A 6,000-nucleotide genomic window follows, 5' to 3' on the forward strand; every position below is an offset into this window, starting at 1 on the left:
TTGAATCATAGAATTTACAGTGCAGAAGAAGGCCATTCGGCCCATCGAGTCTGCACCGGCCCTTACAAAGAGCACTCTACTCAAGCCCACGTATCTGACTTCCGGGTGCGGCGATGACCAGCTAAGTCGCACGTTTCGGCAGCTCCCGGTGGAACGGACTTTTGGGCTCTTAATAAGAGCCCCAACGGCAATTTTAACGGCTAGAAGCACTGTGCGGTAAACCAGAAGGGAATCCCCCCTGGAAACGGATGGAAAAAGGAGAGGGAAGTGGCCAGATTGCAGTGGATCCTTTGGAGCAGCGGCAAGGAAGGCAAGCAAGAACCAAGATGGCGACGGAAGGTGGCAGTTTAACATGGGGCCCTGAACAACAAGAGTTTTTGAAATGTTGCGTGGAAGAACTTAAAAAGGAAATGAAGAAGGAGCTGTTGGCCCCGATATTACAGGCGATCGAAGGGCTAAAGGATGAGCAAAAGACCCAGGAGCGGGAGCTTCGGGTCGTGAAGGCAAAGGATGCCGAGAACGAGGACGACATACAGGGCCTGGTGGTGAGGACGGAAATGCACGAGGCACACCATAAAAGGTGTGTGGAAAGACTGGAGGCACTGGAGAACAACGCTAGGAGGAATAATTTAAGGATTCTTGGTCTTCCTGAAGGTGCGGAGGGAGCGGACGTCGGGGCATATGTGAGCACGATGCTGCACTCGTTAATGGGAGCGGAGGCCCCGGCGGGTCCGCTGGGGGTGGAGGGAGCATACCGAGTGATGGCGCGAGGACCGAGAGCAGGAGAAATTCCTAGAGCCATAGTGGTGAGATTCCTCCGTTTTAAGGACAAAGAGATGGTCCTTAGATGGGCAAAGAAAACTCGGAGCAGTAGGTGGGAGAACGCGGTGATCCGCGTATATCAAGACTGGAGTGCGGAGGTGGCGAGAAGGAGGGCGAGCTTTAATCGGGCCAAGGCGGTGCTTCACAAAAAGAAGATAAAATTTGGAATGCTGCAACCGGCAAGACTGTGGGTCACATATCGAGGGAGGCACCACTACTTTGAGACGGCGGATGAAGAATGGACTTTTATTGTGGAAGAAAAACTGGAATAAGCGGGTTATTAAAAAATAACGTTTGAAACAAAGTGGTGGGGCGAGTATGGGGGGCGAAGAGGGGGGGAAAAAGGGGGGGAAAGATGAGTTTTATGTTATTAATCATGCGATGCGGTAACTTTTCTCTCTTCCACAGGTGGTGGTGGAGGGAGGAAGGGAGGTGGAGGAGATGGGGCGTTGGCCATGGGGGGGCGGGGCCAAAAGGGAAGCACGGGCTTTGTTCCCACGCTATGATATTCATGGCGGGAATAGGTAAGCAGGAAGGAGGGGGCGTCGCACGGTGCGAGCCGAGGTCGGCCAGAGTTTGCTGACTTCTGGGAGCAACATGGGGGGTGTAACTACGCTAGTGGGGGATCTAGCGGGGGGGGGGGGTTGGGAGGGGGTGCTACTGGGTTGCTGCTGCTGGGGAGAGGGGGGGAGCCGGAATGGGGTGGGGTGGGCGGGGGGGGCACCGCCTGGGGGGGACACAGCTGCGTGGGAACCGGGTGAGGAGCTGGAAAAAGGGGATGGCTAATCGACAAGGGGGGGGGGGTAAAAAGCCCCCCAACCCGGTTGATCACGTGGAATGTGAGAGGGCTGAACGGGCCGATAAAGAGGGCACGAGTACTCGCACACCTTAAGAAACTTAAGGCAGACGTGGTTATGTTACAAGAGACGCACTTGAAACTTATAGACCAGGTTAGACTACGCAAAGGATGGGTGGGGCAGGTGTTTCATTTGGGGCTCGATGCGAAAAACAGGGGGGTGGCTATACTAGTGGGGAAGAGGGTTATGTTTGAGGCAAAGACCATAGTGGCGGATAGCGGGGGCAGATACGTGATGGTGAGTGGCAAATTACAGGGGGAGGCGGTGGTCTTGGTAAACGTATATACCCCGAACTGGGATGATGCCAATTTTATGAGGCGGATGCTAGGACGCATCCCGGACCTAGAGGTGGGAAAGTTGGTAATGGGGGGAGATTTTAATACGGTGCTGGAGCCAGGGTTGGACAGGTCGAGATCCAGTACTGGAAGGAGGCCGGCTGCAGCCAAGGTGCTTAAAGATTTTATGGAGCAGATGGGAGGAGTAGACCCGTGGAGATTTAGTAGACCTAGGAGTAAGGAGTTTTCGTTTTTCTCCTATGTCCACAAAGTTTATTCGTGAATAGACTTTTTTGTTTTGGGAAGGGCGTTGATCCCGAAGGTGAGGGGGACGGAGTATACGGCTATAGCCATTTCGGATCACGCTCCACATTGGGTAGACTTGGAGATAGGGGAGGAAACAGAAGGGCGTCCACCCTGGAGAATGGACATGGGACTAATGGCAGATGAAGGGGTGTGTCTAAGGGTGAGGGGGTGCATTGAGAAATACTTGGAACTCAATGATAATGGGGAGGTCCAGGTGGGAGTGGTCTGGGAGGTGCTGAAGGCAGTGGTTAGAGGGGAGCTGATATCAATAAGGGCACATAAAGGAAAGCAGGAGAGTAGGGAACGGGAGCGGTTGCTGCAAGAACTTCTGAGGTTGGACAGGCAATATGCGGAGGCACCGGAGGAGGGACTGTACAGGGAAAGGCAAAGGTTACACGTAGAATTTGACTTGCTGACAACGGTTACTGCAGAAGCACAGTGGAGGAAGGCACAGGGTGTACAGTATGAGTATGGGGAGAAGGCGAGCAGGTTGCTGGCCCATCAATTGAGGAAAAGGGGAGCAGCGAGGGAAATAGGGGGAGTGAGGGATGAGGAAGGAGAGATAGAGCGGGGAGCGGAGAGAGTGAATGGAGTGTTCAAGGCATTCTATAAAAGATTATACGAAGCTCGGCCCCCGGATGGGAAGGAGAGAATGATGTGCTTCCTGGACCGGCTGGAATTTCCTAAGGTGGAGGAGCAGGAGAGGGTGGGACTGGGAGCACAGATCGAGATAGAGGAAGTAGTGAAAGTGAGGTACCCTCAATAATGATGCTTAGAGATTAAACTGTAAAGAAGGCTTTATTAGGCTAATAACTATGCTACAGATTTGGACAAGAGCTGACTGCTATACAGACCATGAGGCAGGCCTTTATGTATGGCTCCCAGATGGGCGGAGTCCCCAGGGTTCCAAGCCTGGTCTTAAAGGGGTCATCACCTTACATGATGATAAGGCAGTAACCGTTCATCACATTCACCCCCTGTTTAAAAAAGAGTCCAGCGGGGGTGAAGTGCCATCATAGGTCCATCCGTCTCGGCGGCCGGATTGTCCTCCTCGATCTCCTCAGTTCGGGCGGTGGTGCGGCGGGCACGGACGTCCCGGTTGAGGGCACATCCGGGAGCACAGCGGTCGGAGCTTCGGTCCGGGTCGGGGCAGAGGAACTAGGCAGGGCCGGGGGTAGCGGAGCCGGCGCCGGCGGGTTGTGTAAAGGGGGGGCGCAAGGGGGGGCGCACGGTAGGAGCTCACCAACGGGTGGTAGGGCCGGAAGGGGGGGTGTTGTAGGGGGCGAAGGGTCCTGCAGGGGAGCGGCGCAGGAAGGGGCGTCTGTGGTGGAGGATCCAGCGGGCGCCAGATCCCGGAGGGAAACCGTATCTTGCCTGCCGTCGGAGTACTCCACGTAGGCATAACTGGGGTTGGCGTGGAGCAGTCGGACCTTTTCAACTAGGGGGTCCGTTTTATGGCTCCTCGTGTGCCTCCGGAGAAGAACAGGTCGCGGAGCCGTCAGCCAAGGTGGAAGCGAGACCCCGGAGGTAGACTTCCTGGGGAAGAGAAACAATAGCTCATGAGGGGTCTCATTTGTGGCCGTGCAGAGGAGTGACCTAATGGAGTGTAGGGCATCGGGTAGGACCTCCTGCCAGCGGGTGGTTGGGAGATTTCTCGACCGCAGGGCCAGAAGGACAGCCTTCCACACGGTCGCGTTCTCCCTCTCCACCTGCCCGTTTCCCCGTGGGTTATAGCTGGTCGTTCTGCTCGAGGCGATGCCTTTGCTGAGCAGATACTGACGCAGTTCATCGCTCATGAACGATGTACCCCGGTCGCTGTGGATATAAGCAGGGAAACCGAACAGGGTGAAGATGCTGTGCAGTGCCTTAATCACCGTGGCTGAGGTCATGTCGGTGCAGGGAATGGCGAATGGGAAACGGGAGAACTCATCGATCACGGTGAGGAAATAGGCATAACGGTTGGTGGACGGGAGGGGCCCCTTGAAGTCCACGCTCAGTCACTCAAAGGGGCCCGAGGCCTTCACGAGCCGAACCTTGTCTGGCCGATAGAAGTGCGGTTTGCACTCCGCACAGACCTGGCAGGCCCTGACCATGGCCTTGACCTCCTTGGTTCAGTGAGGTAGGTTGCGGGACTTGATGAAATGGACGAGCCGGGTAACCCCCGGGTGGCAGAGGTCATTGTGGATGGCTTGCAGGCGGTCCTCCTGTGCGTTGGCGCATGTGCCGCGGGACAGGGCATCTGGGGGCTCGTTGAGCTCCCCTGGATGCTACTTGATATCGTACGAGTAGTTGGAGAGTTCGATCCTCCACCTCAAAATTTTATCGTTTTTTATTTTGCCCCGTTGCGTGTTATCGAACATATAGGCGACCGACCGTTGGTCGGTGACGAGGGCAAACCTCCTACCGGCGAGGTAGTGTCTCCAGCACCGCACAGCCTCCACAATGGCTTGTGCCTCCTTTTCGACTGCTGAGTGTCGAATCTCGGAGGCGGTGAGGGTTCGGGAGAAGAACGCTTCTGGTCTGCCTCCTTGATTGAGGGTAGCAGCCAGGGCGATGTCTGATGCATCGCTCTCTACCTGGAAAGGGATGGTTTTGTCCACCGCGTGCATGGCGGCCTTGATGATGTCGGCCTTGATGCGGTTGAAGGCCAATTGAGCCTCAGCCGAGAGGGGAAAAGTGGTGGTCTTTAGGAGTGGGCGGGCTTTGTCCGCATACTTGGGGACCCACTGGGCGTAATAGGAGAAAAGCCCCAAGCACCGTTTGAGGGCCTTGAGGCTGCGGGGGAGAGGGAGTTCCTTAAGGGGGCGCATGCGGTCGGGGTCGGGACCTAGGACCCTGTCTTCCACGACATAGCCGAGGATGGCCAGCCGGGTGGTGTGGAAAACGCATTTGCCCTCGTTATAGGTCAGGTTAAGGGCTCGGGCGGTCTGGAGGAACTTTTTGAGGTTAGCGTCATGGTCCTGCTGATCATGGCCGCAGATGGTGACATTGTCCAAGTACGGGTATGTAGCCCGCAAACCGTACTGGTCCACCATTTGGTCCATCGCCCTTTGAAAGACGGAGACCCCATTTGTGACACCAAAGGGGACCCTGAGGAAGTGGAAGAGCCGGCCGGCTGCTTCAAAGGCAGTATAGAGGCGGTCTTTTGGTCGGATGGGGAGCTGGTGGTAGGCAGATTTGAGGTCGACCGTGGAAAAGACTCGGTATTGGGCGATCCGATTTACCATTTCCGCGATGCGAGGAAGGGGGTACGCATCAAGCTGCGTGAATCGGTTTATGGTCTGGCTATAATCCACGACCATCCGTTTCTTCTCCCCGGACCGGACTACCACCACTTGCGCTCTCCAAGGGCTGTTGCTAGCCTCGATGACCCCCTCTCCCAGTAAACGCTGGACCTCTGACTTGATAAAAGCCATATCTTGGGCACTGTAGCGCCGGCTCCTGGTGGCGACGGGCTTACAGTCGGGAGTGAGGTTAGCAAATAGCGAGGGGGGTGCGACTTTCAGTGTCGCAAGGCAGCACACCGTGAGGCGGGGCAAGGGTCCGCCGAACTTCAGTGTCAGGCTTCGGTGGCTGCACTGGAAATCCAGTCCGAGCAGCAGGGGGGCACAGAGGTGAGGGAGGATATAAAATTTGAAACGGGTGTATTTGGCACCCTGGATCGAGAGATCCGCAATACAGTACCCCGTGATTTGTACCGAGTGGGACCCAGATGCAAGGGCTATGGTTTGGGATGTGGG

This window comes from Scyliorhinus torazame, chromosome 19, assembly GCF_047496885.1.
Source record: "Scyliorhinus torazame isolate Kashiwa2021f chromosome 19, sScyTor2.1, whole genome shotgun sequence".
Lineage (NCBI taxonomy): Eukaryota > Metazoa > Chordata > Chondrichthyes > Carcharhiniformes > Scyliorhinidae > Scyliorhinus > Scyliorhinus torazame.